Source organism: Elephantulus edwardii, unplaced genomic scaffold (assembly GCF_000299155.1).
Source record: "Elephantulus edwardii isolate Elephantulus edwardi_28Jun2011 unplaced genomic scaffold, EleEdw1.0 scaffold00403, whole genome shotgun sequence".
Classification (NCBI taxonomy): Eukaryota; Metazoa; Chordata; class Mammalia; order Macroscelidea; family Macroscelididae; genus Elephantulus; species Elephantulus edwardii.
The window spans coordinates 508,322-519,932 of record NW_006400153.1 but is presented as its reverse complement, the minus strand read 5'-3'; the positions used below and the strand labels follow the sequence as shown (position 1 = coordinate 519,932).

General features: G+C 38.1%; 1 pseudogene; it reads right to left on the bottom strand.

The window, feature by feature from the left end:
* The window catches only part of LOC102876191, a 37,443-nt pseudogene that overhangs the window by 9,587 nt on the left and 16,245 nt on the right, over window positions 1-11,611 (bottom strand).

Here is an 11,611-nt window from a genome sequence, read left to right as displayed (position 1 = left end):
GTCAGAGGCAATGAGATTGGCACAGGATAGAGCAGGGTTTAGGGCTGTTGTACATAGGGTCGTTATGAGTCGCAAACGACTCGACGGCACATAACAACAACAACAACAGTTTGGCTCTCATAAACTTGTTTTCGTTTTATTCACTTTCAGTTTAAATTTGCATATGGGCACTTGATGGCACTTGAGTTCTACAGCTAGCTCACCCTTAGCCTTTTTCTGATTGATGATAATGAGCTCACCACCATCTTTTTCCACAGCTGTAGCAGATTTGATATTTGTGTATTACAGCAGATATGGTCCAGGTGTAAAATTTCTGTCTCTGTGGGGTTTTTTTTGTTGTTGGTTGGTTTTTTTTTTTTTTTAAGTATTTGCCATGAATAAGTTAATGAGTATATAAAATGTCATCATTGGTTGTATAAAATTCCATCATTCCAGCCTCATTTCTTCCACCAAGGCCATAGTTTCTGGCTGCATTCCTTCTTTGTTTCCAAATTTGACATTCCAATCATTAGTTACTATTTATGTTTTTTTTAAATAAAATTTTATTTTAGTTGTGATTTTAACTAACGTTTATGGAGAAGTTAGATTCTCATTCATTAATGTTACACATCTAACTTCCTCTCTTTCCGTTTCTCCACTTCTCTTTTGTTTTTTTCATTCATTGTTACACAATTACTTACCTGCCCCTCCCCAAGTCCTCTTTACAATGATATATACCTCTTATTCTGGGCTTTTGTTGTACATATAATGCTTAATCATATATTCCTTTTAAACAGCTCTTTCCTTAATCTGTTCCAATGCAAAGATAATTATCTTGAAGGCATATTTGACATCAGAATGCAGAAACTAGTAAAAATCCTCAATTTCGTTACCCTCTTGGTTTGAGTTGATATTATCTTTGGTTGATATGCAAATGGGACTAATGGTCTTATTAACCGATCTTCCTTGTATGTACATAGATATTAACTTACTACTGATGGCATTGCATTTTTAAGACAATTCTTAAAATGTTCTTTTTGATGATGATTGTTAGATCATTTTTCTTTGTCATACTTCATGTAGGAGACCACATGATGCAAAATGATATAGATGAAGCAAAAATTCAAGTCATTGAAGGAGAAGGGATTTGTTTGTTTGTTTCTGATGTGGCACAGCTCAAAATGAGGAGAAACAATTGCAAACATATATTAATAATAAGAATGTGGAATGTACACAATATGAATCCGGGAAAACTGATAGTTATCAAATGTAAAATATAAAGACTGGTATCTTAGACATTAGTGAACTGAAATCGACCATTTTGAATTAGAAAATCATGTAGTCTTCTACACGAGGAGGCAGCTCTTCCTCAGATATATTTTGAATGACTTCGAACCTCATCTTCCAGCACTATGTAAGACATTTAGTAGATGCACCTTACAATTAATTCAATTAACTTCTTTTAGTCTGTGGTGAAATGCAGAAACTTCTGCTGCAAGAATTGTCAAAGGGAAATTAGACTATAAAATGAGGATCTACTTACTTTTTAACCTGTGCTCTTCCCATTGTTTGTTCAGACATCTGCCTTTTTCATTATCGGAAACATGGGAAACCTTAGGAGATGCTGACTTTTAGATTTCCTTACCTTTCTTTGTTACTCCATATTATTCAAGTCTTTGTGAAAATGTCCATGTAGCATTTTTCTACTGAGTTAAGAAGCAGCAACTGTTAAGACAACAACTGTGGAGTAAATATTTGTGAATAATTTGCTTGTTTCTCCCTATTTTCCCATTGTTTTATGGTTTTGCTAGGATTCTCACATATGTGCATTGCAGAGAGTATATAAATATTTTTTTAAATCCACTTATTAAATGTTTGCCTGTGTTTCCAGAACTGATAACTACACATTTTGGATATTACCATCTCATCTTACTGTTAATCTTCCTATTAAGAAAGAAATAATAATTGAAAAAATTCATCACCCTCAAGTCAATTCTGCTTCATAGTGATCCTCTATCAAGTTTCCAAGGCTATAAGTCACAATGAGAGGAGTCTTTTCCCCACTTTCTATCTTTGAGCCCCTAGTGACTATGAATTGCTGAAAAAGCACAGCCGTTGGGCTAGCAGCACTATACAGACTCACTAGATTAAAATTCATTACCATGCTATCACAAAGTGGTTCATATAGATAATATTCAGAATGACAGACATACCCATATAAAACCCCAATCATTCTGATTACAAACTCTACCATAATTATATTGTTACCCACCAAATGTTGAGTCCACTTCACAGCATGACTAAAGCAAAATGGAAGTATACCAAAGAAAACCTAGAATCTTTATTAAGATTGTACATGTGTTTAAGATAGAGACAGGAGGTGCTTTAGATTGTGTCTGAAGGCAAGTGCTTTCCAGGCTTCCTTTGTCATGTAATTACATTGTAATAGTGTTCTACATCCTAATAGAACTCCAGCAGATTAAAATTCAAAGTCATTGCCATGAAATCATAACTGACTCATAGCTGACCCTCTTGCAGATTTTCTGAGACTGTAAATTGTACAGGGAGAAGCTCTTTCTTTTTTTGAGCTGCTGGTGGATTTGATTCACAAGCAAAGCACTACCCTTGGGTTGACAGTGCAGCTCCCTACAGACTGTGCCACCAGAGTTCCATTTTATATTTTAAGTGTGTTCAGAAAATGGCAGCCAAACTCCTCTAAACAAAGGAGATCTATGCTACTGCTCTCTCTTTTTTTTTCACTTGTTTATATATTTTTTTTAATTTAGGTTGTTTATTTTTCATTTCAATGAACATCTACAGAGATTTTGGGATTCCATTCATTCATTCACTGCTCTCTTTAACCTTGATTCTGTTACCAAAGTTTATGGGGTCAGCAACTTGAGTCAGGACTTCCTGATCAATCTGGGATTTCTCAAAAGGCTATAACTTTAATTTCTCTTTTATCTCAAAGAAAGGAATGTTGTGAGAGCACATTTCTTAGGAAAGAGTTTTTGATGGTAAGGGAGCATGCTTACTACCAATTTGAAGCCATTGATGCTTCATTAATTGAAGGTCATCCGTAGCTTTATCTTATATTTGTTTTAACTCTTGAAAGTTCCAGGCTATGCAATAGGGTGAAAGTAGGTGGAGGAATGGGCTAAGTTGGAGTAGAACTAGTTGCATCTTTGGGGGGAAGACCACTGACAGATAAACAGGAAAGCCTTGAATGAAACAACACATGTTGTTGTTGCTGTTGCTGTTGTTGTTGTTGTTATGTGCCGTCGAGTTGCTTGCGACTCATAGCGACCCTATGTACAAGAGTCCAATACTCTGCTCTGTCCTGTGCCAGTTGCACAGTCTCCGACACTCCCATCCCGATAATCCCAGTCACTGAATCAATCCACCTCATAGAAGGCCTTCCCCTCCTGCGCCGTCCCTCCACCCTCCCAAGCATGATGTCCTTCTCCAAGGACCGGTCCCTCCTCACAACATGTCCAACGTATGTTAGACGGAGCCTCAGAATCCTTGCCCCAAGGAGCCACCCGGTTTAACCCTTTCCAGGACGAATCTGTTTGTTTTCCTAGCAGTCCATGGTATTCTCAATACTCTTCTCCAGCACCACAGCTCAAAGGCATCAATTCTCCTTCTATCGTCCTTGGTCATTGTCCAACTCTGTGATGCATAACAAGTGATTGTGGAGACCATGGCCTGTATCAAACGCACCTTAGTCTACAGAGAGACACCATTGCTCTTCAGTACTTTGGAGAGGTCCCTAACAGCAGACTTTCCCATGGCAATGTGCCTTTTAATTTCCTGGCTACTGGTGCCAAGAGTGTTGACCGTGGAGCCAAACAGACTAAAGCTGTGTACAATCTCAATCTCTTTACCATCCATCCTGATGCTGCCAATTGGTCCAGTGGTGAGAATCTTTGTCTTCTTGACATTGAGCCTCAATCCATATTGTAGGCTGCAGTCCTTGACCCTCTGCAGCAGGTGTTTTAGGTCCTCTTCAGTTTCAGCAAGCAGGGTTGTGTCGTCTGCATAACGCAGATTGCTGATAAATCGTCCACCAATCTTGACCCCACATTTCTCCTCATAGAGCCCAGCCTCCTGGATAATCTGTTCTGCATATAGGTTGAAAAGGTATAGAGATAGGATGCATCCCTGGCGTACGCCATTCCCAATTTTGAACCATGCAGTGTTCCCTTGCTCTGTTCTGACGACTGCCTCCTGGTCCAAGTATAGGTTTCGCATTAGCATGATCGAGTGTTCTGGGATTCCCATTCTTCTCAGAGTCAGCCACAGTTTGTTATGATCTACACAGTCAAATTCCTTTGCATAGTCAATGAAACACAGATAGACATTCCTCTGGTATTCTCTGCTTTCAGCTAAGATCCATCTACATCAGCTACAATATCCCTAGTACCACGACCCCTTCTAAACCCAGCCTGGACTTCTGGTAGTTCTCTGCTGATGTGCTATTCCAGTCGTTTTTGGATAATCTTCAGTAAAATCTTGCTTGCGTGTGAAATCAGTGAGATTGTTCTATAGTTTCCTCATTCTGTTGGGTCACCTTTCTTTGGGATAGGAACAAATATAGATCTCTTCCAGTCACTTGACCAAGTGGTTGTTCTCCAGATTTCTTGACACAACTTGGTGAGCATATCCAGGGCAGCATCTGTTAGCTGAAATATGTCAATTGGTATACCATCTATTCCTGGAGCCTTATTTTTTGTCATTTCCTTCAAAGCAGCCTGAACTACTTCTTCATCACCATAGGCTCTTACTCATATATTTTTCATGAAATTCTTCTGTGTCTGCCAATTCATTTCGATACAGTGACTCAGTATATTCTTTCTATCTTCTTTTAATACTTCCTAGACCATTTAACATTCTGCCGAATTCATCCTTGGTTATAGCAACTCGAGGTTTGAATTTGTTCTTCAGTTCCTTGAGCTTAAGAAAGGCTGAGTGAATTCGGCCCTTTTGATTTTCTGACTCCAACTCCTTGACCATTTCATTGTAATATTTTGCTTTGTCACCCCATGCCTTTTGAAATCTTCTATTCAGCTATTTATTATCTTGAATTCTTCCTTCTGCTTTGGCTTCCCTGCGCTCCAGTGCAATTTTCAGAGTCTCTTCTGACATCCATTTTGGTCTTCTCTTCCTCTTCTCTCTTTGCAGTGACCGTTTTCACTTTTCCTGGATGATACCCTTGATATCCTCCCACAACTCATCTGGTCTTCTCTCATTAGTGTTCAAAGCTTCAAACCTGTTCCTGAGGTGATTCTGAAACTCAGGTGGGATAGACTCAAGGTCATATTTTGGTTGCTTTGGATTTGGTTTAATTTTCCTCAACTTCAGCTTGAACTTACATACGAGTAATTGGTGGTCTGTTCCACAATCAGCTCCTGGCCTAGTTTTCACAGCTGATATTGAGCTTTTCCAGCGGTTCTTTCCACAGATGTAATCGATCTCATTCCTATGCATACCATCTGGTGAAATCCATGTATATAACCTGCGTTTATATCTCTGAAAAATGTATTTGCTATGAATAAGTCATTGTGCAAAATTCCATCATTCTCTCTCCAGCTGCATTTCTGTCACTGAGTCCATGTTTTCCAACTACTGATTCTTCTTCTCTGTTCCCAACTTTTGCATTCCAGTCGCCCATTATTATCAATGCATCTTGATTGCATGTTCGATCAATCTCCGATATAAAAGTCGGTAAAAATCTTCTATATCCTCTTCCTTGGCTCTGGTTGTTGGTTCATATATCTGAATGATAGTGGTATTCACTGGACTTCCTTGTATGTGTATGTATTTTATCCTGTCACTGACAATATTGTACTTCAAGATGGATCTAGCAATGACTTTTTTAACTATGAAAGCAACTCCATTTTTCCTCACCTTTTCATCTCCAGAGTAATATATCATATGATCCTATTCCTAAAACGGTCATGAAAATTTTTAACAACTCAAGTTGGGGAAACATGAAGTAAGCCAACTAAATTTGGCTTCAAAGCCCATAGGAGTTAACTGTTATTGAGAAGCTTTGTAGCTCGTTGAATCTTTCACTGCCTATCTAAGGAATTTTTATCTTATTCTGTTTGAGCCATTACGAACGAGCAGTTGTTGGCATTTATATACATACAAATCTCATCATGGGCTCTCAATATAATATCTACATCAGCTCAATTTTGATGTATTACAGTTTGGATAGGGAGTCCTGGTGGCTAAGTAGAAAGGAGTTCAATTGCCAACACAAAGACACATGGTCCAAATCTACCACAGGAGAAAGATGGACAGTCTTCTCCCATGTGATTAACTGCTTCTGAAATCCCACTGTAGTGTCAGCTATGAGTTGGCCCCAGCTCAGTTGTACCTAATATAACATAAACACATTTGTATAGAATTATCTCCAAGGTAGAGTTTGACACAGATTGTAGAAGAATTGTGCTTGTGCCAGGAGAATTGGGGCCTGTACCTGGGTTTAAAATGGTGAGTGAAGGTGGCAGATACTTCCCTCATGGCCCTCCCTTTTAATATAGAACTTTTCTTGTTTGTTTTTTTGGTAGCATTTTGTTTTTCTTTCTCACACTGGAATGCAAACAAAATAAAGCATCTTTTAAATCTTGAGTTTAAGGCCATGCATATTGACTTGACAAGGAAGACAGTAAAGTTTGAGAAGCACAGAATAAATATATTTGTTACTTAGAAAATATCTTGGAAATCCCGAAGAGAGAGAAAAAAATAATACTCACCCGGGTTTGACTTTTTTGCCGGTAGTATCAGGAGAGAAATGGTGGAAGTTATGATTGTGTTGTCCTTGGAGATATTTACTGCTAACCCCAAAACTGTACCTCTTTGATGGTTTGAATCCACCAGCAGCTTCTTGGAGAAAAAGGGGCAGACTTCTCCTATGAGATTGTTAGCACCTTAAAGCTCATTGAAAGATCATCTATGTGTTGGTTCCATCTTGATGGCAATGTGTTTGAATTAGTTTTAACCAAAGTGTTAAAAGGAAATTGGCACAATCTTGTTGTTGTTGTTGTTATTATATGCCCTGTGACTTATACCAACCCTATGCAAAATAGCTCTGAACCCTGTTCTATCCTGAGCCCACCTGCTATACATAACTCCATTACTCTAGTTACTTTGTCAATCTATCTCCTGTAGGGTCCCTTCCTCTCCTGTGTTGACTCTCCATCCTTCCAAGCATGATATCCTTCTCCAAGAACTGGTCTCTCCGGGCAATACATAACAAAGCATGTGAGACAGAACTTAAAAATCATTGCCTCCATGGAACGATTTGGATTCACCCTCTCCAGGGTAAACCTGTTTATTCTCTTGGCAGTCCACAGAATGTTCAAAACTCTTCTCTAGCACCACAATTCAAAGGCACCTTCTTTAGTCATTGTCTAGCTCTCTGATGTGTATCAAGTGATTGCAAAGACCATGGCCTTGGATTTTAGCAGTCTATATTTGAGAAACTGATCTGAAATTTGTTTCATGCCAACCTGAGCTTCCAAATGGAGTGAATATTGTTGTATATATGATATCAGAATTCCCAACATCAACTCAGTAAATCACAGATGCTACTTTTTTTTTCCATCCTAGTTTCTTTTCATTCAAGACCCAAGAGGTCTCACTGCAAACTCATTTCCATTAGAGTAAAAATGTGTCCTTAAGTATATCCCTCCTAAATTTAGAAACCTTGTCAAGAAAATGCTTGACTTTTCTCAAACTGAATTGAAGAAAAAAGTTCAGTTCAAAAAAGTCTTGAGTTACAATTATGAAAGTGTCTATGGACAAAACATTGAATGATCTCAGACATTTCAAAAGATGATGAAAAGAATACATAAAGTTACTATCCTAGAAAGACTTGGTTGGTAGTCATTTCAGGAAGTAACATATGATACAGAACTGATAGTACTGGCCTGCCTGTGTCTTGCACAGGTTTGCTGCCTGCCTATGTCTCATGTGGTCTCGCCACCTGCTTCCTCCTTGGTCATTCAGGTACTTTGGGGGAAAAATTGCTGTCAGGCCTGACCACTTGGGATCCATAATTCAGGCAACAGGGAGGTCCTGGGCATCTTGACAGAGGTGACAAACCACTTCAAGAAGGAAACAACAGGCTTCCTGCTTGGTCACTCAGGTACTTTAAGGAAAAAACTGCTGTGAGGCCTAACCACATGGGATCCCTAACTCAGGCAACAGGGAGGTCCTGGGCATATTGACAGAGATGAGAAGCAACTTCCAGAAGGCAACAAATATAACAAATATATAGGTGTTTCTCAAAACATTGCTGTGATCAATGTGGACATTTGAGAGCCATGGGAGCTGCAAGCATCAGTGGGATACAGTGAGGATCAGTGAGCTGCAGCAGGGAGCAGGCAGGACAGTGGGAAATTGAGAGAGGTACTTAGGGGGGATCACAGCTGATAGCTGGACCAATTGTGAGACCCCATCATCTTAAACAGGAAGTAGTGAGACAGCTGGAGCTTGGCTGTGGTGGCAGACTAAGTTCTGGAGGGGAAAACCAAAGCTTCCTGGTTTTCCATTCAGGTAACCCCCAAACTCTCTCCATGTGCATCTGCATGCACACTCCACCCCTCCACCCATGTGTGTTTCTGTGCATTCTCCATCCTGTGTACATTCACTTGTGAGCCTGCCCAACCTTCTTCTGGAGCAGTGATGTCAAATCAAAAATTGGCTATCACCTCAGGCATGAAAAACTCTACCACAAAAATGTCCTGAAAGAAGCAGACTACCTCACTTCCTACATAAGCCCAAAGCAAGGTATCACCCTCCTGCCCCTGCCCCCCCAAATGAGACAGTAACAATGGATTTCCTGAAGCCACCAAGTCTGATGGAACATTTTGACACAGAATTCAAAAGAACAATTATTGAATATTTTCAATGGGTGAAAAACAAACTTGAAGAATTACAAGACACTGCAAGAAAAAATCAGGAGGAGCTTAAAAAAAAATAAAATCCCAAACAATGCAGATGAAACTAATGAGGCATTAGAGGCACTGGGAAAACAAGGAAACACAATCAAAACATGAGGTCTAAGGTTTCAGATGCTATCAATATGATTGAGGGACACATGAACAGGATTGAAAAGATGAAACACAGAATCAGTGAAATAGAAGCTAGAATTGTCACCAATGATCTGCTCGAGCAAAAAGGAGAAGGAAAAAAGAAGAAAACCTAAGAATAATGTGGGACACCATCAAGAGAAATTACATGCACATCATTGGAATCCCAGAATATGAAGAAACAAGTAAAGACATTGAAAAGGTTGTGGAAGAATTACTAGAATAAAACTTCCCAGACATAATGAAAAATGAGAGAATATATATTCAAGAAGCTGAGCGAACACCATATAGAATAGACCCCAAAAGAAAAACACCAAAGCAAATCATAGTCAAATTTGCCAGAACTAAAGATGAGAGAATTATAAAAGCAGCGAGGGAAAAACATAAAGGAAACAGAAACCTATAAGGGACCGGAGATAAAACTAAATGCCAATTTCTCAGCAGAAATCATGCGAGCAAGAAGACAGTGGAAGGACATATATCAAACACTCAAAGAACACAACTGTCAACTGAGAATACTGCACCCAGAAAAATTGTCCAACAAATTTGAAGGAGAGATCAGATATTCCCAAAAAGCAGAACCTTAAGGGAGTTTGTTAAAAGAAGACCAGCATTGCAGGAAATACTGAGAGATGTCCTCCTTACAGAAGTGCCACAGAAAGCAGGACGGACCAAAGTAACTAGCAACAACACCAAAAAGAACTCAACAAAATGATAGCAATAAAATGTTGTCTCTCAATAATCACACTGAATATGAGTGGTTTAAACACACCGTAAGAGAAAAAGAGTAGCAGATTGTATAAAAACCCCAAATCCATCAATATGTTGTCTACAAGAGACAAAACTGGAAATGAAGATAAAGAAAGACTAAAAATAAAAGGGTGGGGGAAAAAAATTCCAAGCAAATGGCAACCAGAAAAATGCAGGAGTAGCGATATTAATCTCTGAAAAAATAAAGTTCAATTAAAAAACCATGACAAAGGACAAGGAAGGTCACTACATAATGCTTAAAGGGTCAATAAAACATTAGAACATAACAGTAATATCTATGCACCACATGAAAGATCTGCAAAATATATAAAACAAACATTAACAAAACTGAAAAAGAAAACAGACACTACTATAGTTCTTGGAGACTTCAATACACCACTCTCAAAAAAAGATAGAACTACCAAACAGAAACTAAACAAAGATACTCAAGAATTAAACCACACAACAAACCATCCAGATTTCATAGATATTTGTAGGCTAACGCACCAAAAAAAGAACAGTATATATTTTTTCCAGTGTACATGAAACATTCTCCAGAATAGATCACATTTTAGGTCACAAGGCAAGCATCACTAAATTAAAAAACATAGAAATAAAACAACACATCTTCTGAGACCACAATGCGACAAAATTAGACATTAACAACAAGAGAATAAAGGGAGAAAAAACATACACTTGGAAACTGAACAATACCTTGCTTGGTCATGAGTGAGAATTAGAAAATAAAAAATGAAATGAAAAAGTCTCTTGAAACAAATGACATTGAAAACACCACTTATCAAACCACTGAGAAACAGCCAAAGTAGTAATCAGAGGTCAATTTATAGCAATAAGCAAACATATCAAAAGGCAAGAAAAAAATTACTATTGACTCTCTAACCCAACATCTCCAGCAATTTGAAAAAGAACAGCAAGAAAACCAGACACCCTCTAAAAAATGGAAATTATAAAAATTAGAGCAGAAATAAGTGAAATAGAAAACCGAAAAATAATTGAAACCATCAACAAAACTAGGAGTTGATTTTTTTGAAAAGATCGATAAAATTGACGAACCACTAGCAAAACTAACAAAAGAAGGAAAAACACAAATAATTCAAATAACAGATGAAAGGAGCAATATCAAAACAGAACCAACTAAGCTAATATTAGAATATTATGAAAAACTATACTCAGAAAAATATGAAAACCTAGAGGAAATAGACAAATATTTAGAAATTCACAACCTACCTAAACTGACACAAACTGAAATTGAACACCTGAACAGACCCATTACAAAAGAAGAAATTGAAAAGGTAATAACTTTCAGAAAAAAGAAAAAGCCCTGGACCAGATGGTTTTACAAGTGAATTTTAACAAATGTTCCAAGGAAAACTGTCACCAATTCTACATAAGCTATTTAAGAAAATAGAAAAAGATGGCATTCTCCGAGACTCATTCTATGAAGCAAACATATCCTTGATACCAAAGCGAAGTAAAGACACCACCAAAATAGAAAACTATAGGCCAATATCTCTCATGAACATAGTTTCAAAAACCCTGAATAAAATCCTTGTCAATAGAATCCAATGATACATCAAAGAAAATAATTCAAAACTTCTCCAGCAGAGTAAAAAGGGATGCTACAGCCTGGGAAAAAGTATTTTTTAATGACTATTGAATGTACCATGGACTGCCAAGAAAACAAACAGATTCATCCTAGGGAGGGTTAAACCAGGCTACTCCTTGGAGGCAAGGATTCTGGGGCTTCGTCTGACATA